The sequence below is a fragment of the Equus przewalskii genome, chromosome 13 (assembly GCF_037783145.1).
Source record: "Equus przewalskii isolate Varuska chromosome 13, EquPr2, whole genome shotgun sequence".
NCBI classification, from domain to species: Eukaryota; Metazoa; Chordata; class Mammalia; order Perissodactyla; family Equidae; genus Equus; species Equus przewalskii.
Genome location: NC_091843.1, coordinates 47,834,375 through 47,860,175, shown reverse-complemented (window position 1 = coordinate 47,860,175; position 25,801 = coordinate 47,834,375).

Below are 25,801 nucleotides of genomic sequence, written 5' to 3'. Positions count from 1 at the left end.
AAATAATGTTCATATAAAACAAATGACAAATAAAAGTCATTTAAATAATTGAAAGATAATGCAACACATTTAACAATTAAAAATTATCTTTCTTAAAATAAAGTTCTAAAACTTGCAAAGCATTAATTGCCAATTATATAATCTTGATCTTTTTTTCATGACAAATATTCCAGCCCAGAGAAATTTCATTTAATTTTCAAATGTGGATCAAATTGTTAAGAATGTATCCATAAGAATACTCCACCTGTTGGGATAAGAATGTCCCACCTGTTGCTCTATAAATCTCATTTTCTTTTTAATGATGAAAATGTTTTGTTCATTTGCCCTAACTTAGGTTTTATCATTGAAATCAATATTGCTTTTGTTAATACAGATTTTAGATCGGTTTCTGGATTCCTGTTGGAATATTCCACAATAACATCTTCTTGTATTTGTGTTCCTTCTGTTCAGACATTTACAAAGAACTGTACCACAGCACATATCCCATCCTTGGGAAATGCCAAGGAGCACCACTGGGTAGCATTTGAATAACATAACATTAAAATCCCCTAGAAAAGTTCACAGCAATACACAGAATGACATGTCAAAATTACTGACTTTAAAGATGTATTTTGGTTCCAAAACTTATTTCCTAGAACATCACTTATACGATTTGTATAAAGTGTGCTATGTAAATAATCTTATTAATATTTATAATTTGCCAAAGTGCCTCACTCTTAGCAGCAATCAAGGTCAGGAACATATTTAAAACATGACGACAACTACAAGTAAGATGGATTAGATCAGAATTGCTTCCCTTCAATATGCCCCTGTCCTGGTTCCTAGAAATGTCAACCTTAACCTTTCATTCTCGTGTCAGCATTTCCTGCTATTGCTTTCAACTTGACGTCAGCAGTTTCTTCTAACCACCAATGTCTGTACGTTGATTGTTAAGCTCTAAATCTTACAGGAGAAATATAATGTTTTTCCTCTGTCTTCCTGGTTTTTTGACTAATTTTTCTCAGGATTCGGGAGTAGGAAAAATATATACATTTCCTGAGATACGCTGGAAAGTATTTCCTCTTGAGAAATGTAAACTGAAGTTACTCCCTTACTTCTTCCAGAACCGTAATATGATGGAGGCAGTGGTGGATATTTTACTTATTTTTTTATTATCAAAATATAAAACATATAAAAATTAGAATGTGTAAAGAACGTCTGCGCACACATCACCCGGGTTCAACAATTACCAACATATGGCCAATCTTATTTAATCTGTATACCTACCCACTCCTCCTGACCTCTCTCTTAGATTATTTTGAAGTAAGTCCTAGACCTCATATCATTTTATCTCTGTATACATCAATGCAAAATTGCAAAAGATAAAGACTTTAAAAAAAGAACTAAAATGACAGGGTAGTAGTGGCATAAGGCTAGACATATAGATCAACAGAATAGAATTGAGAGTTTAGAAAAACATCCCACATACATCTATTGTGAAATGATCTTGGAAAAGGTGCCAATACATTCCATGGAGAAAGAGAATAGGCTTTTCAACAAATGGTGCCAGACGACTGAATATCCACATGCAAAAGAATGAAGTTGGATCCCTACCTTATAGCATATTGAAAAATTTATTCAAAATGACCAAAAACCTAAGTGTAAGAGCTAAAACTGTAAAACTATTAGCAGAAAATTTTGTGACCTTAGATTAGGTAATGGTTTCTTAGATATGACACCTGAAGCACATGCAACCAAAGAGAAAAATAAATTGGACTTCATCACAATTAAAACTTCTGCTGTCAAAGGACATCATAAGAAAGTGCAAAGACAACCCACTGAATGGAAAAAAAATTTGTAAATCATATGTCTGATCAGGGTCCAGTATCCAGAATATATAAAGAACTTTTTCCAATTCAACAATAAAAAGATAACCACAATTAAAAATGGACAAAGGATTTGAATGGACATTTATCCAAAAAAAAATATGAATGACCAATATCCCATGAAAAGATTTCCAAATCATTACTCATTAGATAAATACAAATCAAAAACCTTAGTAAGATATCACTTCACACCCGCTAGGATGGCTATAATAAAAAAGATGCCCAACAACAAGTGTTGGTGAGGATGTGGAGAAACTGAAACCCTCCTACATTACTGTTGGGAATACAAAATATCACAGCTGACTTGGAAAACTTTTTGGCAGTTCTCCAAAAAGTTGAAGATAGTGCAACGATAATAGCAATTCTACTCTAGATGTATAGCCAAGAGAACTGAAAACATATGTGCATCCAAAAATTTGTACATGAATATTCATAGCTATATTATAAGAGCTGAAAGGTGGAAATAACCTAAATGTTCATCAACTAACAAATGGATAAACAAAATATGGTATAATCATACAATGGAATATTACTTATAAACATGAACAAAGTATTAATACATACTATAATATGGACAAATCTTCTAAACTTTCCTGCTAAGTGAAAGAAGACATAATAAAAAGTCACATAGTGTGTGATTCCATTTTTCTGGAATATTCAGAGTAAGCAAATTTCTGTGAATAGGCAAATTCACAGAAATAAAAAGTAAATCTGTGGTCACCAGTGGCTGAGAGGAAGGAGGAATTGGAACTAGAGGGTTATTTGAAGGCAGGAGGAGGAAGCAATGGGCTCGTATCCATTTTCCAGTTAAGTCTGTATGCTTCCAGGAGCAGCAGACAGTGAATACATCAGCTTGCAATTTCTTAGTGCTTCCAGCACTATCTGGTCCATGTCTTTCAGCAGTCAGAGCACCAGCTGTGTCATACCACTCAGTGATTGAAATACTAGCTGTGCTCCCTCCCAATCACCCTATCTTCCACCTCCCAAATACCAGCTGTGCCCTCACATGCTATCTCCACCAGACTGAGCATAGCTGATAAAGCATCATCTCTTAGAGGTCCACATCTGAGATATGTGGCACTTCCTTTTGGTGGTCTGAGCAGTAGCCATGGATGCTACTCTCAGAGTTTCAAGCATCAGTCTCACAAGAGCTTCTACTTCAATCTACTTTCTGGTATCATCACTTCTTCCATTTAGTTCCTCCAGTTGAAAGGGGTTGACTGCTTTCTACGTTGTTGATCTCTTCATACCAGCTTTCTTTCTTTGCTCCTTCAGATTTTCAACACCTATGTAACTAATTGTCTCTTTAAACGTCTTCTGTTTGTAATATCTAGTATGGTTTCTGCCTTTCTGTTTGGTCTCTGACCTAGATACCTACAGTGCCTATTTCAATAAATGTTAGAAGTAAATCCCATATGTTTACATTGAGTTATAAATCTAATTTTCTTTTGTACTTTCCCCTTAATTCAGTATTTTGGGTAGTATTTTGAAAACTGGAACACTTCTAGTTTGTTATTTTTTAATGTAATGAAAAATTTAAAAATCATAGAAATGCTTTTCTTTTTTCTCCCTAAATTTGAATGATTCCAGATAGCATTATTTTAGCAACTATAATCAGGCCAAAAATTAAAATGAAAAATGTTTGTTATTCAAAAATATTTTCCTAAATATCAAGTTAATTTTGTATCTTATCTTTGGGTAAGATAACTTAGAAAATAGCTATTCTTTTCTTAGATCATATTTTTAACAGCTCTGTTTGGTAACTACCTATCAACTAGACCAATTAAACTTTCGCTAATACATATGTATGAGGCAGGCACTTTAAAAGTAAGAAAACAAGATATTTATATGATTTAATGGAGTCTAAAAACTCTTAAGGAAAATTGCTTTAAGTTTAAATGAGTACATATGGAAGATTCACATGGTATTTTTGGACATAATTCCTGCACAAAGCAGAAATAGAGAAACAGAAAACGGGCCAAAAATTGGGCCAAAACATTAAAATAAAAAATCATATGTGCTTCACAAATTCCAGTGGTTCTACAGAGGTAAATAACTTGGTGTTAAAGGATACATACTATCATATAATCTATATTTATGTATTCCCTCTGTATCTTAATATTTATATACATTTTATATAAATATTTGTACATATTATATGTATATATATATGCATATATATCTCCAATCATGGGCCCAACAGACATATTAGCAGGTTTTGATGACTTGTGCAAAACATGAAGAAGTAATTAGGAGGGTATCCAAAGCTAGTCAGCACATTAATAGGTCCAGAAAGTTCATATTGGATTTCCTTATATTTGCTAAATCCTCTCCTTTTCTGGGAAGGGGTCAACTCTTTCAACAGTTACAAATCAGCTTAAGGTGCAAAATAATCATACAGTGTCATGAATACATGCAAAGAACCACTTGCCTCACTCTTATACTTCTTATTTTTAGACTGTTCTAAGTGTAGTCTTTTCACGCCATTTGGTATTTTCCCTAAATTGACACATCATAAACAGGTGATTAATCCCCTTTTAATTGATTTTTTTAATGAGCTCCAAAGAGTCCAAAATTATGCTTCAATGCCCAAATCTTTTCTCTGACACTGAATGTAATAAAAGCTTATGGCTTAAACCAAGTGAGTTGACATTTTTTCTATTTTGAATGAAAAAAATTATTTTCCCTAGGAAAAGGTAGCTATTAATAGAATGACAGTAGACTCTTCATTACACATAATTTGGACTTGCTCACAGCACAAAACATGGCCTCGGATGACTCTTGATATTATCATGAAACAGAAGGAACAAGACATGGGAGACCTGAACATGATCAGTGTTTTAAAACCCTTGAGAGTGAAATGGAGCAGTCCCCAGTTACTGTTACAGCTGTAAAGTCAGGACAACATTTTAATATTGATTTCACATTCGGTTCTCTGAATTCCTGCTTAAAACCTGTACAAGGTGAAATTTCAAAACAGGTGAAATAGATTTTGTCAAAAGTTCCTACGCAAATCTCTGCATTTGGTGGAAATGTTAAAGTCAATACTGTATATCCATATTAAAGTGATCTAGAACATTCATATTAATTGGCGTATTCTTATAATCAAAATCAGGTAGTTCATTAGGGTAATTAGTTATAATTCAGTTAAAATACACACTTATAAAGCAATTATAATTGCTTTACTTCGCTGTTCACTAACTGTACAGAAGGGTCACAATTTGAAGAAACTGCAGAGTCTACCAATTGTTTACAATACTGAGGAGCAAGTGACCCATGGCACACAAGTGGCAGTGAGATGTGGTGATTATCTGGCTAATCGTATCAACGTAGTCTGCAGACAGTAATTCAGAAGAGGAAAAAACCATTAGGATTTAATATATTGAGTTTGTCTCTCTATTGATCAAATTAATTGGATAATTTCCAAATCTTCACTTTACTGAGTATTTTATTGACATAACCTTTGACCGAGAAGCATATAGATTTCAAAATGTCTTTTCTTATAGACAGAAAATCAATTTGGTTATTTTAATAAATACAATCGTTTGGGCAAAATAGTTGGCTGAGCAATTAAAGAATATCTATTGTCATTACTTGGTGGGTATGAGGCAGGGAAGTGGCGTTGAACACGAAGAACAAAAGAGGAAGCAGATTTTTGACATTGGTGGTACTTTGAAGAAATGGTATGAAAGCAAATGAACCAGTGTGATAATTTTGAGTTTTTGCTGGAGTGTTGTGTTACAAAAACAGGGTAGACTGTGGGCACCTTTTATCAATTTTTTATACAATTCAATAGCAGATAAGACAAAACATGAATTTTACGCTGTTAAAAGAAACATTTTCTTGAAAAGACTATGAGTAACTTCTTAGTAAAATATAGTTTCCAGTCAGTGCGGACTTCTTGAAGATGATGTTAAGTTGGTCATTAAGAGCCAGACTTCCTGGGTTGGAATCTCAGCTTTACCTTTTACTAGTCATTTACCATTTTGTGCCTCAGTTTCCTCTTTTGTGAAATTTGGAAAATGATAGTACTTCCCTATAAAGTTGGGAAGATATAATGTTTACACACAAAGAAGTAAATTAGTACATAGAAATGAACACTTTAGAGAAGTAAATGCTCAATAAATTTTCACGATTACTATGTTTTCATCCTGAAATAACAAATGCATACTCCATTCACTTCGTAATGAATCAGCATAATATTCTAAATCCATTTTCTGGGAAATAATTTTAAATTGAAAATGCCCATTTGATGGTTTTCATCATTGTAGTGTTAATTTCTTTTCAATTATTAAAAGACTATAATAATGGCTGCCCCAATTAATGGTTCAATTAATGTGAGAAAAATATGCGTAAACATCTCTACATAAGGGCAGAAGAGTAAATGCAAAACCACTTAAATTTTACTTACGTTATCACAGCCCTTGAAATCACACTGTACACAGATGACAACCATTAAGTATGAGTTTATCCAAAAGTCTAACTTTAATTCAAATCTTTAAAGCTTGTCTAAAAAGATTTAATAAATTTTCTGATTACTTTTACTCTTTTGTTGGATATAATTCAACTTTGCTCAATTGCAATAAAAAAGAATACATTAAAAGTAATATTTTGGGGGCCAGCCTGTGGCTGAGTGGTTAAGTTCGCGTGTTCTGCTTCAGTGGCCCAGGGTTCACCAGTTCGGATCCTGTGCGTGGACCTAGCACTGCATGTCAAGCTGTGCTGAGGTGGTGTCCCACACCTGGAAGTTCTAGAAGAACTAGAAGAACCTACAATTAGGATATACAACTATGTACTAAGGGGCTTTGAGGAGGAAAAAATGAAAAAGAAAGGAATATTGGTAACAGATGTTAGCTCAGGGCCAATCTTCCTCACCAAAAAACAAACAAACAAAAGCATACAAAAGTAATATTTTCAGCAAAATCTGGAAATACTTTTGAATGTAATCTTAGCGTTCTTAAAATTCACAATTTAGACATTCACATAAACATGAACATTTATTTGAAAGCTTGGTTGATTAAGAGCAATAACACTAGAACTAAGCTCATGCTTTTAAATTCCGTATCTCCTCCAAAGTATCAAGCATATTAGTTCTAATGGTGTTTGTTCTGGACACTGATAGCTCACATCATCAGGTGGCTCTTTTTGAATGACCATATGCGGATACAATATAAACGGTTTGCTGTTTAGTAATGTGATTTTGCATAATTAAGTTATCATGACTTACTCTTTCAACAGAGGAAGGAAAGCATATCTACACTCTATAACAGATGACCAAACTGTACCAAATTGGGTCTCCAAATAGGAACAGAAGCATTGGTATGTGTACACTTTTATTAGAGTAGAAGTGAATCCAAAATACAATCTTTAGAGTTCAATCATAAAACCCATATGCGTGAACGAATGCATGGTAAAAACATGCGACTGAATTACACGTTAGAGGCACTACAAATTTCAGCTTTGATTCAAAAAACACTCAGATTGCTAATGTGGCATATATTGCTAAATGGCTAACTAATATCATGGCTGTTTGGAGTCCTGGACAAGTGGAAATATCTGTATTTTCTCTGCTTTAAGAACCTGGTAGTTTAATTCAAAAGCATATCTGTGTGGAGGATAAAACCGTAATAACAAGGAATGCTTAGATTAGGGTACCTAGTAAGGAGTGATAGCAAAGAAAAAACATGCAGGGCCTTTGAAATTAAACAAGTTATAGCTTAACCACTATTATCAGTGAAAACTTACTCTTAAGGTCATGAAGAAGTATTCTTGCTGCCCTTTTTAGAACAAATTAAAGATTGCAATGAACATCGCTATACGGGTCTTTAGAAAACAAAAATGAGTACTAAATGATGAGGATAGCTTCGAGTACCTGCAAAAGAAAAACGAAGTTAAGTCTACAAAATCTTTGGGTTTATAAATCTGAAGACTAGGTGATATATCAAAAAACCTCAAGATTAAAATGTATTTTTATTGTACATAAATGGTAACTAGGATTTTAATTCTCCACACATGTGTCTTGAGTGGTTCTGGTACTCAAAAGCTATTTCAAGGAACAAAAATTCAACTTTATAGTATTTCTAGAGGAGGCTACTATCATTGAGTGATCAACTAGAAGTTGAAACTTGAGAAGTTCAAGTTCTAGCTCAATTATCTGGCTTTGAAATCTGAAAAAGTTAAAATTTTCATTTGCCTATATAGAAAACAGACACATATGACCTCATAGAGCCATTGAAACTTAGTGATATATGCAAATTATTTTGAACTCATTAAAATTATTTTTCTACATGGCAAGTATTATTTATATTATTCTATATCTATTCTTTAAGACAGACTGTGGTGAACAGACTTTAGATGGCCCCGTGATCCCCACCTCCTGATGGTAAGGCCTTTGTGTAATTCCCTCTCCTTCATTACAGGCAGGGCATGTTCCTTGCTTCTAACCAGTGGAATGCAACAAAGGTGATGGAATGAGTGATTACATGTTTGCAATTATATAGGAGTACAGCATCTGTCTTGCTAGACTTTCTCTCTCCATTGTTGACTTTGAAGAAGCTGGATGCCATGAATCCTACAGATGCAAGCAAATGAATTCTGCCCACAAACCGAGGGCATCTGGAAGTGGGTCTTCCCCCAGTTGAGCCTCTGATGAGAACCCCGTCTTGGGTGATGCTGAGTACAGCCTTTTGAGACCCTAAGCAGAGGACCCCATTAGATTGTGCCCAGACTCCTGATGTGTGGAAACTGTGAGATAATTAATGTGCGTTACTTTCTGCTACTAAGGTTTTGCTCATTTGTTACACCGCAACAGAAAACTAACCTACAGACACCGTATACATTTGCATATTGGCATATAACACATTCATGCATTCATTTATTTAGGGCTTCTGTGGGACAGATTTGTGTAGTTCACAATCCCTCTGCTGTACAGGTAAGTTTTGTTAGCCATCCCAGTGTAGGAATGGCCTCCAAGCGTGCCCCGGATGCCAACGATGCTAACTCACTCAGCAGTGCTACTGCAGGGGGAAGAGGCAGTGGGAAGAGTCAGAGGGCTTGTCATGATGCCCGACACCTGAAGTGGAGGAGAAGTAAGGTTTGAAATGTATGGAGTCGCAGTCAGTCTGTGGAAAGTTCATCAAAATCATGTAGCTCATATTTGCACTGAACTGATAGAAAATTTCCAAAATTGGACAATAATCCTAACAATCATTGATGAGTTGTGAGGCTAAAAGTAACTTTTCTAAACTAAAATAATAAAAAAAAGATTTTTTGATCAACCATTTCAGAAGAGAAGCTTTTATCTTTCTATTCTTGTTATAGAAAATAATATATCAAGATCATTATTACGTGAAGAGGGAATAGAAGAGTACACAGCCAAACCTGTAAGAAAAAGACTAATAGAGGAGTTGTGTTATTTTCTGCTCTATTTTCAGTGTTGGTGGCATTTTCAAGTTTTTAATATTTGCATTTTTGTGTGATATACTTTTCATTCTAAATAAATGTTTATTGCATATCTAATATTACAAGTATGATTTTTAATTCTTTTTCTTAAATAGGGCGGCCAAAATTGTATAATCTTCCAGTCTTACAAAAATTAAATTTGCCTCTGCACTCACACCAAGAGAGCAACAATATTTCAAACTGCTGCTAGTGCTATGGTAAGATGAAAGCCGATTAGGGTCCATTAGACTTGGCAACATAAAACCATGGTTGATTTTGACAAGAATTATTTCAGAGGAGTAGCGTGGCCAGAAAAAAGAGGAGGGCATTAGAGGATGAGTGAACAGTGCTGCAGCATGGTGACAGCGGTTATTGACAATTCCCGTGAAGTTTGGCAGTGAGATTTGGCAAACAGCTTAGGTGGCAGATGGAGGGGAATGTGAGGCCATGGGAGTTTTCTTTTTTGATAGAAGCAACTTTGCATGCTGAGGGGAATGCTTCAATAGGAAGAGAGATATTTACAATTCAGGCTGTACAACGGTAACTGCACGTGGTAGCGATCCTCCAAGATGACTCCCACTGACCTCACTTCTTAGTATTCCTATCCTTGGATAGACTCGTCCCAATTACATTAGGATTGGTCTATGCGGCTGAAAAGAAAAAAGCCTCAGCCCTCCTTCTGTTTCTCCTTTACTCCAACAATACTACCATACCCACAACACTTCTGACACCAGATGTGTGTGGGTTTTTCCCATGCCAAGCAATTCTCTGCAACACCAGCTGAGTGTCTTATAATTTAACTCAATTCGGACACTATCTACCTGAAGAGAGGATCAGATCCCACAGGTCAAAGGCTCAGTCCCACAAGACTGTCTCCCATTCCCGCTTCAGAAGCCAATCGCGAACCCAGGTTGTCACCTGTACTTCTGGGTCATTGGCCATATAAACTGATTCCCACAACTCCCTCCTCGGGTTCAATTAATTTGCTAGAGTGGCTCAAAGAACTCAGGGATACAATTTTCTTCCTGTTTACCAGTTTGTTATAAAAGGATATGATAAAGGACACAGATGAACATCCAGATGGAAAAAATGCATAGGGAAAGGTATGTGGGGAGGGGCATGGAGCCCCTTCAATGCCCTTCCCAGGCACTCCACTCTCCCAGCATCTCCACGTGTTCACCAGTTTGAAAGCTCTCCAAACCCCCTACTTATGGAATTTTCATGGAGGCTTCATCACATAAGCATGATAGACCATTAACTCCTTTTCCAGCCCCTCTATCTTCCTGGAAAATGGGGATTGGGCTGAAAATTCCAAGCTTCTAATCATGGTTTGGTCTTTCTTGTGATCAGTCCCAATCCAGAAGCCCACAAAGAGTCACCTCATTAGTCACCTCATTGCTATCGCCCAGGAAATTCCAAGGGACTTATGAATTTTATGTCAGGAACTAGGGTCAAAGAGCAAATGTTAAAACAAAAGATGCTCCTAGCGCTCTTATTACTCAGGAAATTACAAGGAACCAGAGGTAGAGACCCATATATATAGTTTCTATTATCTAACTATGACCAAGAGCATAAAACAGAAGATATGCAGTGGTTGCTTCCAACATTATTTTATAATAGACCCCAGCTTTTACATGGCCTCTCTGTCTCTCAGCCTCTCTATCTCTCTCATATCTCTTGCTCTAGGGGGAGCAAGCTGCCATATTTTGAGCAGCTTTATAGAGAGACCGCGTGGTGGGGAATTGAAGCCTCTAGGTAATAGCCAGTGGGGAACTGACCAACGACCATGTGAATGCTGGAAGTGGATCCTCCAGCTGAATCAGGCAGTGTGATGACTGAGGTCCCAGACAGCTTGACTGCTAACTTGACCCAGATTCACCCAGCTAAGCCATGCTTGGATTCTTGACCCTCAGAAACTGTGAAATAATAAATGTTTGTTGTTTTTAGCTGTTATGTTTCAGAAGAATTTGTTATGCAACAGTAGATAACTAATACATCCCAGGAGTAAAGTCCTTGAGAAGACAAAATAGGAAGTGATATACAGCACAAATGGATAGATTGGTTATTAATAGAGACAGGGATCTTTATAAAAGGAGAGAAGATAGAGCGTATGGGTACAGATGCACATTGAGTTGGTAGATATGTTTGCTAGATCATTAGGGAATTTCAGTTTTATTGATTTTCTTTTCTCAATTAAGTATGAGGCAAGATTTTAAGTTGTGAGAAATGCAAAGGGAAGGTGGAAGGGATGAGAAGCTTAAGAACTGTAGAGAAAAATTATGAAGAATTTCAAATTATCACGAGTTTCTCACTTGGAGAGTGAGAACAAAAACTTAGTAGGAAAATACAATAGAATCACGGTTAGTGTTGAATTCTGTTTGAGGTTTGTGTGTTGTATTAAAAATAACTTAAAAAATTAAAAAAGTCTACACATTGTGTAATTTCTTCTCCAGCAATATTTAGTTGCTTAGGTTCAGCCACAGAGAAAACACATACCTGGGTTTAAACTGGAGCCAGTATTTGCTAAGTGAGTGCCATGGAGGGAGAGAGGCCAGGGAATTGAAAGCATTTGCAAAGGAAGGATTTCAGTGCCGTGATGGCTCCTGGAATCCCATCCAGGGAAGAGAGAGAACAAGAGGGTTATCAGCAGTGAAAAAGCAGGGGTGTAGTTAATGAATTGGAGCTCTTACTCAAGAATGGTTGCACAAGATAAAACCTGAGTAAAAGAGGTAAAGTGAACTAAGTTAATGAAGAGACGGGTCATTTGAAGACAGAAATGTAGATGTGGTAATAGAATGCGTAGCTGAGGAGAGGTGGGAGGTATTGAGGTTGGCCAGGAGAGGTTGACTACTGGGAGTAAATAAATAAGTTTAAGAGAAAAAACCTGTCAGTTCTTGTGCTGAGAATACCTGCAGAAAATGTGGGAGTAAGGGAGCCAAGGGTATTGTAGGACTCTGAGGAAATGGAGTTCCAGGTCTCAGTGAGAGCCAAATCACGTGTACAATGATTCTTGTTATCTTGGCAGTGGAAATCAAACCTTATTTTAATGAACTTTTATTGAGGAAACTCACAAACAAAATGAAGTAAAGACTCACTGGAGGCCTGGCCACACATTAATTCCCTAGTTTCACTTTGGGTGGAAACTTACAAAACAGTTTAGACACAAGAATGATGTCAGGAAGGGAAAGAGTCTGAATGATACATTCAGGGGTTACCTCAAGCCTGTGCACTTAGAGTTCTGGGGCTGCTGGCCAAAGTTTTTCCTTTGATTTTGAATAAGTCAGTGTCATTCTGCTCAACGACAGCCCTGAGCCCAGGGTAAAATTTGTTGGGGTTGGACCAATCCAGCAACCAGCTGATTAGATTGCTCTCCTGGCCTCTACTATTTCCCAGAAAGTTTGGGGTCCCCTAGAGGGGGTAATCAAAATGGCGGTCAACACCCTAAAGTAGCACTTGGTTAATAAGCACAAGTTGCTTAACACAGGGTTGGCACTTAAAATTGGGATGGATGATTAAATTAACAGTAAAGGTAGATTGGTTAGAGCAATGATTCTCATTCTCACTGGGGACTTATCATTATCTAGGGAGAAAAATATCTGTAATTCAAAAAACATATTGAACTTCATTATATGATTTCATACTTAGAAAACAAAAATATATCTACTCACGATTAAAATATTTATCATGTAAAAAAGTGTAAAAAATAGTGAAACAAGTAACTAGGTATACATTAGCCACTTAAGAATTAGGTCCAACAAACACAAAACTCTGCACCATGAAGCCAATCACTTCCTTCCCAGAAGGAGCAGTTTTCCTAATCCTGTTTGTTATCCCCTAAGCCCATTTTGTGAGTTTTGAGTTATATATCCATAAACAAAATACTCTGTTGTTTCACAGGTTTTTAAACTATTTACATGGCTTCATATAGTATGTAGCATTCTGCAACTTGTTTTTATTGCCCTGATTATTACGCTTCTAGATTAGATTTATTCATGCTGTTACACACAGCTCTGGTTTTTTCATTTTGATTGATGAATAGCATTCCACTGTTTGCGTCTATCACAATTCATGTATCTGCTCTTTTGCTGATGAACATTTAAGATTTTTACAATTTTTCCATATTACTAGCTATGCTACAATGAACATTTTTAGAATGCATCTGGGTGCACATGTATGATAATGAAATTGCTGGGTCCCAGGGAATGCGTATCTTCAAATTTCTGATATTTTGACAAGTTGCTCTCTGCAATGGTTGTACAAGTTAGCCCTCCCCTCCACCAAGCAACTTGTAACAGTCTCTGTTGCCGAATATCCTCTCCAACACTTTCAAAATTTTAGTCTAATGGTTGTGAAATGGGATCTCATTCTTTTAATTTGAAGTTCCCTGACAACATGTAATTTTAATAGAAACAAACTTCTGAAAGTAAAGCTCAGCAAACAATTTTTGGCTGTTTGAGTAACACAATAGGCTATCTTTGAGATTCCCACAGGATGGATGAGCTGGCATGGCCCCCTAGGGAGATGTAGGGACTCCCCTGAGGTGGACCATCAGGTGTTTTGCTCACCTAAAGGTGGCTCGGTTTTAAAAGGTGGGGGCATGCTGGGTAGAGGAAGCAGGGCCAAATGGAGTTTTATTGGTGCTACCACTACAAGAGGAAATAAAGGTAAGGCTGGTACACAAAAAACAGAGTGATTCAGGATGAAAAGAAGAGAATGAGAATAAAAAGAGCTGCACGAAAATTACCTTCAAATTTGCCTGTTTGAATCCTACTCCCTTAGTTTCCCGTTTAAGTCCACCAGGGTCTCCAGTTATGTCCTACTTAGAACAAACAGCTGGTTGATAATAATCAGAGAACCACAGAACTATCAAGTGGGTAGGAATCTTAGGCATCATTTCATTTTACACATGAGAAAACTGAAGTACAAAGAATGCAGCACACTCATAATGAACAGCTTTTAATGAAATGATTGAAGAAAGAGGTAATTGTGGTCCTCTATTTACTGGTCCATGTTTACTGGAGTATTAGCCTGATCACCAATATAGATGAACGATACCCCTTCTGTGCTAAAACTGTAATATGCATTCTGGTGGTTGTGACTATAGGCCTTGGACTAGAGAGGGCTGTGATCTTGATGAAGTGACCTGACGTCTCTAGCCTCAGATTCATTATTTATAAAATAAAGAAAGTTTTAATTCCTACTTTTTCTTGTGTTGTAGGGAAGCGATGAGATAGTATCTTAGTCTCCGGCTCATATTAAGCAATTAATAAGTGGTGGATATTATATTTTTATTTGAACACCTCAGTATTTGAGGCACAACTTAGTCATTTAGTGTGCTGTCTTGAACTGCCAATAGAACAATAAGGAAGGTCTGTTAGAGCTAGACAGTCAGCAAGGCCGGTCTAGGTCTCTGTCACAACACAATGTGGGATGCCTTTGACTATGTTTTTACTGGAATTCAAAGATTTTTTTTTTAATAATGCAATGCTTTGAAAGTTTTCCTATTTGCTCCGTTATGCGTCTCTCTTCTAATGAATCTATCTATACAATACTTTGGAGTCTTCACAGGAAATGGAAGCAGAGTAGTTTGTCTCCCTACTTTTCTAGATTCTTTCTTTATGGCTGGATTGAGAAGACCCAATTTATCTATTTTCTTTGTACTCAAACATTTTATTTCCAAATTCTAAAATACGTTCACCTCAAATTCTTCCATTAGTTTTAAAGGAAAAACAGTGGCCATTTAAAAAATAATTATGAGTCTTTTACTTGGGTATCTCATCTTTTATAATTATCTTTGCTTCCCCCACAACATGCCTTAAATTTAAATAATTTATTTTACCATTATTTTTCTCTTGCTTTTACATCTGTTGCCATCGTCCACTTCAGGGTGGCTGACTGAGTACACGTATACACATAAGCTTACCTTTCCTCTGTCTCTTAAAATCATACTGAGGGGGCTGGCCCAGCGGTGTAGTGGTTGGGTTGTGTCCTCCACTTTGGCAGCCCGGAGTTCAAGTGTTCAGATCCTGGGTGCAGACCTGCGCACCTCTCATTGAGCCATGTTGTAGTGGTGTCCCACATACAAAATAGAGGAGGATTGACGTGGATGTTGGCTCAGGCACAATCTACCTCACCAAAAAAAAAAAATCCTACTAGGGAAAAAAAACAAAAAACCCAAACAAAAATAAAAATAAATCTATAGCAGTGCAGAAAAAAGTTCCATCAGTAGACAATAATATTGGGAAAGTCGTAAAATCTCTAAAGTTGATAGATGAGATTTTTCATTTAAAGCAACAAAGCCAAAGAACTGCTCACATAATACAGGTATAATATAGAAATGTTGAAATGGCAGGTTTTCCTGGAAGGGCCCTGAGTCAGAGCCACAACTAGGGTGAAGTGAATGAGGTCTGTGAGACACTTGTCTTGAATGCAGTTTGAGAAAGTGCCAAAAATTGCGGTAATTAAGATAAATACTATTTTTTAAAACAAAAATTAATGCAAACGTTCCATGATTAAAAAAATATCAGTATTACTGATTTTTCCTTTTGCCTTATGTTCCAATTTGGCTTGGCATGGCACTGTTAGTGACTTTATTTATTTAAAGTTTTGGTATTTTAACCATCCCAGATTTTTGTATTACTTTTGATTCCTTTAAAATATTGCACTAAAATAGTATTTACCTTGCTTACAGACTGTTTGAGTACCTGCTTGAATTTTGTACCTGAGGCAAGAACCTCACTCATTTTGCATGTCTCACCTTAGTCTCGGCTGTACCGGGAGCAACCTTCAGATCAGAAGCAGCAGGAGTGGGCTCTGAGACAGTCTGTGGATATTATTTAAAAGATTGTGAATCGCTCAACCAGACCCTACACTTAGTGCCCCGGTTCTGGTGTTTGTCCTCACAATAGATCAGGGAGATAAGTTATTTAAATAATACGGCAACTTTTCTCTGGGAAACTTAACAGAGTGCTCTTTGAGGTTTGAGAAAGAAATAGAGCAGGAGTCCTAATAACTCTCATGATATATAAAAATCACCTGTATGCAGAAGATAAGCTCCCAGGTACCTTAAAATAAAACCAATTGAACAATGTGTTCACTCCCCCTTCCTGGTTATTTGCTGCTGATTCTTCACTACAGCCAATGACTTGTTAACAGAACCCACAGTTGTTGTCTGGGAAACAATGACATTTACCTGAACTGAGGAAGACCTCTTTAGTCTTCAATAAAGATGAATCACCAGGAACATGAGAAAAGCCAACATAGAACAAAGTACCAAGACTACATAAAAGGATAAACTGTAACCTGAGAAAGTAAAGTTGACACCAGAAATAGACGAAAACTTTAAAGTAGATGTTCATACCCCCAGAGAGATTAGACAGGATATCAAATTCATACAATAAGAATAGGCTGCTTTGCAAGGTAGTCAGAGTTCGGGAAAATTTAGTGAAAATTCCATATAATTTCAATTCAACACCAGAATAGTGGTGGGGTAGGAAAGTCACAACCTGAACATACATTTCATCAAAACAAAGATAGTTTGGGGCTGGCCCGGTGAAACAGCGGTTAGGTTTGCGCACTCTGCTTCAGTGGCTTGGGGTTCCCTGGTTTGGATCCCAGGCACAGACCTTCCCACAGCTTATCAGGCATCCCACATATAAAATAGAGGAAGATGGGCACAGATGTTAGCTCAGGGCCAATCTTTCTCAGCAAAAAGAGGAGGATTGATGGCGAATGTTGTCTCAGGGCTAATCTTCCTCAAAAAACAAAAAAAAAAAACACGGATAGTTTTGTTTCTTACAGTTCCCTGCACCTAGATGAGCTCAGTACATGTTGATCTTGTCTTAAAACAACAGGCTAAGGTTACTGTAGTAAATTGTGCCATCATTTCCAATTATTTTCTACTCTCTCTGTTGCCATATGACTTGAAGCACCGTCTTGTGGGAGGAGCATACATCCCAACCCCCTTTGATATCAGGGACATGTGCTATGCTTTGACCAATGAGAGGTGGGCAGACATGAAATACACCATATCCAATCAGAAGTTTTGAAAGTCTTGAGTGCCTTAGTTCTTTTTATTTTATTTTTCTGTTTGCCAAAAGAATGCATTTCCTAAAAAGGACTCATTCAGCCTAGATTCTAGAATGAAGAAGATACATGTAATAGAGCCACAGTCAACCTGCAACCTTCACAGATGACATGAAACATAACAGAGAAATGAGCTTTTTGCGGTAAACCACTGAGGTTTAAAGGTTCTTTGTCATCAATGGAAAGCTGACTAATACAGTTAACTGATGCATTTTGATGTTGTTAGGAAAACGCATCCAAAATCTTTCTGTTACTAATATATGGTATTACTAGTAAAATAGTAATAAAGTTAGAATTACCTATTTGAAAAAATAAGGATCAAATAAAATGTGACCAACCAAACAATATTCAGGAAAGAAAAAAGTAAACAAGCAAAATAATAAGAAATAAAACAGAATAGGAGAAAAATTTAACAGAAGATAGTAAGAATAAGTACAAATATTTTAGTGATAACATAATACATTGAAATCCCTTATTAAAAGACAATAATTTCAGATTGAGTAATTGCTATTGAGAAATAAAAATTAAAATCTAGTAATGTAAGCACTGGATTATTTTGTCTGAGATTGTAACTCTCAGTATTCCAAAATGAAATTTTAGCGAGCATCTAAAGATATTTATGCAACATTTGAGTGTTTAAAAAAGTACTCAACATTAGTCACTTCCATTACTGTCATCTATCTTCTTAAGACAAGAAAAAATACATGTATAAATACACATATACACACATGCACATATACATACCCTGGAAAACATCTGAAGATAAAAAGTTTTCCCTAAAATTATTATTTTGTATCACTTGTCTGAGTGTCTGACTAACATGCATAAAGCCCTGAGAGGTATTAAGAAGTGAAGAGCGGGGGCTGGCCCGGTGGCACAGCGGTTAAGTTCGCACATTTTGCTTCTCGGCAGCCCAGGGTTCGCCAGTTAGGATCCAGGGTGAGGACATGGCACCCCTTGGCATGCCTTGCTGTGGTAGGCATCCCATGTATAAAGTAGAGGAAGATGGGCACGATGTTAACTCAGGGCCAGGCTTCCTCAGCAAAAAGAGGAGGACTGGCTGTAGTTAGCTCAGGGCTAATCTTCCTCAAAAAAAAAAAAAGAAGAAGAAGAAGTGAAGAGGGAACAAATGCCCCATCCTGGTTAGGAGCAGAATTACTCTCCTCAACTACCTCTTATCCTGGCGACAAATAAACAAAAAACCTCTCACACACAAAAGAAAGGATTCTCATTCTTGTGGCAAAACAAAGCAGACAAAACTGAAAAAAAATACACAAAAATTTTTTGGTCAACAGTTTTCCAATCTCTACTTCATGTTTAGAGTGACCACATAAGGTCCCAGCATAATTGTTAGAAGCAGCCCCTTTCACTCTCAAAATTGCCCTGGTTTGGTTGATAAATTCATGCCATTCATGTACCAGCCTTAATATGATTTATTACTGTATATATAATAAATGGAAATATAACTACAGAGATTGCAGCCAGAGAGTTTTATTCTTTATAATAGTGTGCTATAGAGCTCTGGTAAATTCAGAGAGGAAAATGAGAGGTACACAAAATGAGTCATTAATTGCCCCGTAATCTCCATCCATTACCATCATTAAGTTTCTGTTTTAGTTTAGTCATCTGTAAAGTAGAAGTAACACACAATTTTAGTGACTTCATACTGTTCCTTTAAGACTTGGAGCATATGACATGGGACCATTTTGAGTATTATATAGTGCTTTAAACATTTTAAATACATTCTTATTGATAGGCTAAATATTATTTATTTAGAGTACTTAGCGTTGTCTTTTTTCTTTTTGACAACTCTGTATATGTAGATTCATCAAGATCAGAACGTCTGAAGCAGTAATGTAATATACCATTTGTGTAGGATAACATCATCTCTAGAACTAATTTTTGAGCTTAGTTAATTTTTAGAGTAAGAGGAATCATGTGGAAGGATTTCTTTCCTGTCATTTCCTCAGATACCTTTCTTCAAATACAACCTGTAGAAAAATTTAAAAGACCATTTTATCCCCTTGAAGTCCATTTCTCCAAACATGATAAAGCCCCCCAAATGCTCAAAAATTAGTCGCAAACGAAAGACATCCAGAGAAATTTCTCTAATTTTCCTGGAAACGAATAGATTATGAGTTTTAAGAACTCAATGAGTTCTTATAATGATGAACTATACCTTCTTCATTAATGACTTTTAAATTAGAAAGAGGCAATAAAAGTAGCAATGAGAATCAGATTTTAGTTTTCATCTCGCTGCCATGACTAATCTCCAAAGTCTTAAATTAGTTGTCAGAATTCTTACAGCCTAGCTTTCCACTTACCAAAAGAGCATGGCTCTCTAAACGTAATGGACAGCCTGTTTTAACAAGACTTTTTAATTACTCCTTAAACCCAGAACATTCACCTCTGAGGGGAGAGTTGACTTCCCCTGGCTCTGTCTTCGGCAAGGCCACCTCTTTTCCTCTTACTTGAAGGGGACTGTTCCTTCAGCTGCGTCTCATACTGAATGATTTTAGGAGAAAGTTAATGGGAAATGGATATGGAGAGATGAGGCACGTTTGCCTTGTTCTTGACCCCGCATAAATCACTGATTTTAGTAGTTCCAAAACACTGTCTGTATTATATAAATAAAGATGCTACTTTTTCAACATGGTTTTGAAGACTTTTATACAACAGCGCATTTAAAAAAAACGTAGCAATCGTCGTCATTGTGGGCACTGACAGGGCAAGCTATTGGCATTAATAAAACTCTCCAGAAAGCCTGAATGAACCATCTTGATTGTTAAGGAACACAGAGCAAGAGAAAAATCTTTCCACATGGTTTCGGTTCAAAGGAGCACAGAGCCAGATGGAAATATTACTACGAGATAGGCATTTTTACCATTTATGAAGGTCAGAGAAAAGATAGCAAGTCAGCCACCACCAACAAGGCAATCTTTCAAATTAGCTAGTCCCCAAGAATAATGATACTGAGCACACCGTCAACACATCTAAGTCCTTCCCTTAGCACTCTGGCTGAGAATTACATCGACGAACTCTCTGTGGTACACTGGGGATTCCTTTAAAATATGGCAACCTCAGCAGTGTATTATTACATCATTATTGCTGCAGTTCACTTAATGAGAGGAAGGTAAATGCTTTTCCTCAAAGAGTTAATTCTGCGCTTCTCCTTACACCTAATTAACACCAGGAAGGCCTTAGGCAAAAGGGAGAATAGGACTCTTGGGATGAGGTAATCTCATCACTGACTCCAAGTAAACTCGAGGCATACCTGTCAACCAGATAGTCGGCAGTAGCAGTTAGGATTTGCAATCTGATTTCTAAGTCCTTCTGTGAGGAAATAGATTTGAAGGCAGAAAAGGAATTTGCTTCAGTTAAGCTTCAGATTTCCAGAGGGCCATGAAATTAAATTCACAATCTCCAAGAAATCTAATAAGTATTTGCTTTTGTATTTAGTAAAATCTCACTAATTTGGACTAAGGAAGAAGAAGATAAATTTTGAATTAAGCAATATCTTTAAGGAAATGATGAAGTCTTGAAACTAGGTAAATAGAATGTGGCCTCAGAGGATTTAAATAGTAATGACTTATAGTAAGAATATCAATTTGTAGTTAACTTATTACTTGATTATAAAGGGGAAGAAATGACAGCTATGTATGTGAACGGTTGTCATTCAATAAAGGGGGCCAACTTGTTTTACACTGATCCAGAAGGCAGAGTTAAAATCCATGGGTTGAAGTTTCAGTGAGTTGATTTTGGCTTTCCACTGAGTATGAATTTGCTGTTTTCCATAAGGAAGTGAGCCTGTTGTATGTAAAGTAGTCCAGCCACCCATTGACCATCTGTAAGGGATGCTGTATGAAGAATTATTGCACTTGATTGAATTAGATCAGTATTTTGAACTTCTTTTTTCTGCAACAGAAATTTTGAAAAATTGATATCTTGCTCAGAATTTTAGGATATAAAACGGATAAAAGAACTACAGTGATTCCTCAGTGGGTTGGAATTTTTGCTACTTGGGAAGAATATACCATGGTTCATGGAAGTGCTCCAGCACTATATTGGGGCCCTTATGCTTCACAGAGAACAGAGCAAAAGCTCACTCCAGGCCATGAATTTCTGATGGAGAACAATGGTTTCAAAGTACTAGGGATGATTATTTAAGCGAAAACAAAGCAACAAAAAGCCCAATACTCCCTGAAAATTTGCTCCTTAAACTTATTAGATCCTTTCTTCTAAGTAAAAGAACTGTTAGCTTCAACTTATTGGTGAACTAAATGAGAGCTCTGAACTGATGACTACGTCATAAACTAGATTTGGAGATGTGGAGATTTTCTAAATCAAGGCTTAGTATTTGCGGTAACCAGTCTCCAAGGTGGCTCCCAGTGGTTTTCAGCTCCTGGTGTGCCTGCCTTAGTGTGTTTACCTCCCACGCTGAATCAAGGCTTGTTAGTAGAATACTAACATATTAACTCATCATGCGTTTTCCGAGGCTAGGTTTTAAAAGGAGTCACAACTTCCAACTCAGCCTGTTGGATCATTAGCTCTAGGGGAAACCAGCGCCGTGCCATGAGGTCACCCAAGCAGCTGTGTGGAGAAGCCCCGTGATGAGGAGCTGAGGCCTCCTGCCAACAGCCATGTGTCTGAGAGGTCTTAGAAGCAGCTCCTCCAGCCAAGCCTGACCTTCTGAAGACGGCGGCGCAGCTAACATCTGACTGCGACTTCCTGAGAGACCCTGAGTCAGAACAGCCCGGCAAAGCTGCTCCAAAATTCTCCATCCGAAGAAACTGTGAGATAATAAGCGATCGTTGTTTTAAGTTACTAAGTTTTGTGGTAATTTGTTAGGCAATGACAACAACAAAACAAAATAGTAATAAGTGAGTATCTACTTCTTGAAGATTTTCTTCTGGACCCATTCACTCTTCCTGATGATTCAGGAGAAGATGGCCTCAAAGCTCTCATAGATCATGACAGCAGGAGGCCACATTTGTTTTTTTTCACCCCTACATCCCCAGTAGCTGTAATAGTTCTTAGAGAAGGTTTATATAGATTCAATAAAATTTTATTGAATAGTTGAATGAATAAACAAGATTAAATATTTTCAGAAGTTAAAATTAACAAGCTCAAATTGAGCCATTTAATAGCTGTTTTATTATAAATCTCAAACTTCCATTTTAAAAAAGAAAATAGTCTTTTGAAGGAAGAGGTAGAGATTATTCCTAAATTATTACATTTTTATAGCATATAAATAACGTTTGAATTGTCAGGAAAGCCATTTCTAACATGGTATGATTTAAACATGGTATGAGATGCTCTTCCCTCTGCCTAAAATGAATCTCGGCTTCCTTTCTTCAGGCTAAATTCACTTATCCTTCAAGACTCAGCATAGTTGTAACATCTATCTGCACGGTAGCTTTCCTGATTCCTTTTGTCTGGGTTTGATGTCACACTGCATTGGGAAGAATGGCATATTTAGTTTTCTTTTTCAAAATAGCTTTATTATTTTTACAAAAAATAATACGTGTTTATTTAAAAAGAGCAAAATAATATATGACAATGACCACTAAATTATCTTCTTCCTGCTACTAAAGTATTTAAATAAGTGATCGTTAAATTATAAGTCCTCACACCAATAGGTCTAAAAGCGGAAGAAGGTGTGGCTACAGGTTCTTGCACAGGTTTATGCAGAAAATTACATTCTAGGTACATAATAGCAGAATGACATTTTCACAATCAGGACTCTCCTAAATGCTGAGATTCATGTGTTTGTGCCTATAATCTTCCCTCATTCCCCTGGCATGCTGGTTTAACTCAAACAGGTGTATTATTTTAATTGTATTTTAGGGAAATCTTCATTTTTGTAATCTGAATGACATTTTAGTCTCTGAATCTGTGTCTAGGCATAGGTAAATTCACAAATAGGACATTCTCTAAATAGGAATGAACATTTTCCTATACATGTAACTTATACACATAGATGATTACATGACTTGTCTCTACCACCTTAGAGGGAAGAATGAACATTCAGGATGCCATAATTATTTAGCTCAACAAACATTTATTAGATGCTTGCTAAATGTGAGGCATTGTGCTAGAGCTCAGATTAGAAAGATGAGGAAGGTAAATTCCTTACCTTCAAAGAGTTTAGAGTTAAAGTAATTGAAGAGAACATATCAATCAAGGCCGTGTGACTTTTATCTTAAAGATTTTTGAAATACCTGGACATCTTCTGAGATCCAGGTCACGTCAAGGAAATTTTGTCTGCTCTTGAAAATGGTACAGAATAGTTTCCATCTAGAGTGTGTTGGTTAATTGACAATAGCAGGAAAGTCTCAACTCAGCCATGGCTGGACTATATGTTAGAATATTCAAAATTTTTGAACTCATTCAGCAAAATGATAGAAAAACTTACTTGAACTCTTTCAGGTATTTAGGTGACCGTTTATTGCAATAAACATGAAAGTTTATTTGATAAAAAAAAATTAATCAGACCAAGTCCATCCTTGTCTAAAGAGCCAAGACCACAATAAAGACTGGAAACACCTTTCCCCCCCTCAATATGTCAAGCAGACCCCAGGGAGCTGCTCTACACATCTCCGCTCAGAATGGACTGTATCAATACTCCACATGTTTGGCTTGAAATAAGCAGTTCCTTCTTTCAGATGGGGCATTCCTAGACACTGTGTTATAAGGTGGAAAGTTGAATTGTAAAATCATACAACACAGTTATCTATCTGGACAGCAACTGAGTGGGCAAAGAAAACAATAAAGCATGAAGCAATCAAATATATTTTTTCTAGGAGGCACTGAATGCCTAGCAGAGGGGAAAACTGATAGAATGACGCATTGCTAATATTTCAATTTGGTCTTATAGCTAAATTGTAAAATGAACCAACTATCAGGACTCAGGACTAGCTGAAAAGTACAATATATATATATATATATATATATTTTCCAAAGTGTTTTTCTAACTAAAACATATATAACTCAAAAATATTTCTATTTGCTCTGTGTAACTACACATAGAACATATATAGTGGGTAAGAAAAATGCTACAGGAGCTTGTTTCTTATTTAGAAAACTATGTTTAGCACAGCAAAAGAGCTGAATACATCCTATATTTGCCATCATAATAAAGCTGATAATAATGGTTCTTAAATGGGCTTTCATGCTCAGGCTTATGGTACCAATTTGTCATGAGTGATAACTTGGATCGATATCTGGAGAACAGAAAGTTTCAGGTGGGGGAGGCTTTCTCCTTTATTTTCACAGGTACATATTGTGTGCATATTACTTTCATTCTTTCACCTAAATTGAATTTAATACGTAAGATAGAATATCTGAATAAATAGCTTGTCAGGAAGAGAAAGGTAGCTTGAATCCTGATTATTATAGGAGAAAGTATACTAAAGAAATTGGAAATAATACACTTACAAACTATTTTAGATCTAATACATCTGACTATGCTTAACTCAGTGATATGTTAGACGTTTATGGCTCAAAGACTAGTCGCCGAAGGAAGCGGACCTATTCTACATTAACTCTACAGAACTTGGAGTAACAAAGAAACTACCAATCTCCTTTTTAATGTTCAATACGGAAACAAAAAGCCTCATACTTTTATCTACTAAATACCATGTATTTTGACTATTGAGTCTCTCTTCTATATTTATTTATGGATGCACAAAAAGCAGCCAGGGCCGGTCAGTGGCCCAGGAGTTAAGTGCGCATGTTCCACTTCTCAGTGGCCTGGGGTTCGCTGGTTCAGATCCTGGGTGCGGACATGGCACTGCTTGTCAAAAGCCATGCTGTGGTAGGCGTCCCACATATAAAGTAGAGGAAGATGGGCACAGATATTAGCTCGGACCCATCTTCCTCAGCAAAAAGAGAAGGATTGGCAGTAGTTAGCTCAGGGCTCATCTTCCTCAAATAATAATAATAAAAAAAAAGCAGCTAGAATTATGCACTACAGGCATCCTAGAATTTTAGTTTGGGAAGAACGACAATGATCATTCTGACTCACCCCGCTATGTCACGAATAAAGCTTACAGAGGTTAAACAAGTGTCCAAAGTCACTGAGCTAGTTAAGGACAAATCCAAGGCTAGAACTTGGGGCATTTTCCATTATTCGAGGCTTGATCCGAGGTCAGCATTATGTAAGGCAATGCATGTACAGTTTTGTAGTTCTATCAATGGAGCTAGATAAAGCTGCAACACTCGTTCTGGTTCATACCAACGCGACCATCTGAGGTCATAATAGTTCTGTCTCCAAAGCTTTGCAGATCAGCACATTAGTGAAACTCCACTAAACTGCAAGGGGTGGGGAAACCTTGAAAATGAATAATTGACTATTTAGGCAAAAAAAAAAAAAAAAGAAGACAAACCTCTCTGAGTCAGCTGGAATTTTC